At 38.9% G+C, this 1,436-nt stretch overlaps 1 protein-coding gene across 1 annotated transcript in view; it reads left to right on the top strand.

Moving 5' to 3' along the window:
• Positions 1-1,436, top strand: part of LOC106524470 (histone acetyltransferase p300) — a 72,179-nt gene that overhangs the window by 60,297 nt on the left and 10,446 nt on the right. The gene's annotated exons all lie outside the window — the stretch shown is intronic.

The raw sequence follows: 1,436 nt of genomic DNA, 5'->3' as shown, positions 1-1,436 counted from the left end.
GCTGCACACCGTACGCATTTCTATGTAAAATATACGACAGGTCTGGACCACTCGTGAATTTTGTTCGTATCTGAAAAAAATCTTAGAATACGAAAACATTGGTGAATGCCACAAATTCTCCTAAATCACTCGTACGCACAACTTAAGAACAAATCTGTGCGTACGAACGGTTCTTACATGAGGCCCATTGTACATAAGATAATTGTAATTCATTTCATCTATTTTTTAAATATTCATATGCAGATACAGTATTTCCCTTTGACATCACTTCCTGTTACTTCACATGCAATTATCTCAACAACTGTCCATCTTAGCAATGTGAAATTTGTTTTGTAATATGTTAAGTTGTATTTCCAAAAATGCATGAACTTTACTTACAAATGTTGATGTCAAAGGCACTTTAAGGTTTCAGTTAAGACCCCGCTGTGGTTCCTATAACTCCAAATTTTGGGTCATTAAACTGACTGCTAAGAATGTTTTTGCTATATTTAACGAAAAAGATATGGATAAAAACAATTGTTCTCTTAGCAAAATATTTGAATACTTCAACCAAAAATACTTTGATTCATGAATTGCTCCTACATTTTTTTTGTCATTTGTGTTTATTATGAAATTGGTCTTAAATTTAATTTACACTTACAATCATTCACACACTGATGGTGGTAAGCTACACTGTTGCCACAGCTTCCCGGGGGCACACTGACAGAGGTGAGGCTATCATGCACCGGTGCCACCGGACCCTCTGACCACTACAGTCCAGCTTTGAGTCTTATTTTGGGATCTTAGATCCATAATGCACGTGTTATGGGAGGTTTTAGAGCAAAACAGGAGTCAAACATAATTCAGAACCAGAGTTTTTGTTCAGAGCTCCAGAGCAGGAGTCCTTTCATCTTCACTGCATCACGTGACACCCCCCCAGGATAATATATGTAAATTTTATACCAGCTGAGTTATTTTTTAACATTACAAGCCAATGCAGATTTAAAATACTTGTTTTTCTTGTTTGTTTTGTTAGTTGTACATGTTTGGAAACAGTTCTTGTGGGTAAATTGGCGGCTGTGGTGCAGTGGTTGGGGGAGTCGTCCTGGAACCAGAAGGCCGCCGGTTCAATCCCTCTCCCAGCTGTCTCAGTCGTTGTGTCCTTGGGCAAGACACTTCACCCACATTGCCTACTGACTGTGGTCAGAGGGTCTGGTGGCGCCGGTGCATGGCAGCCTTGCTTCTGTTACTAGCTGCGTTTCCATTGACCATGAAAATGCGCAAATTAGAATTTCGAAAATAAATTTTCTCAATGGAAACACGTCAGTTTCGAAAAAAATTACGTTTTTCGACAAAATGTTTTTGCACTAGGATGAGGTGGTTTTTCGGCCGTATCGAAATTGGTGTTTTTTTAGCAAAACTGCAATGGAAACACTTTTTTCACATCACAGGAGTCA

Source organism: Austrofundulus limnaeus, unplaced genomic scaffold, assembly GCF_001266775.1.
Source record: "Austrofundulus limnaeus strain Quisiro unplaced genomic scaffold, Austrofundulus_limnaeus-1.0 Scaffold189, whole genome shotgun sequence".
Taxonomy (NCBI): Eukaryota; Metazoa; Chordata; class Actinopteri; order Cyprinodontiformes; family Rivulidae; genus Austrofundulus; species Austrofundulus limnaeus.
Note: the sequence above shows the minus strand (reverse complement) of the source record. Positions and strands in the feature narration are given on the sequence as shown.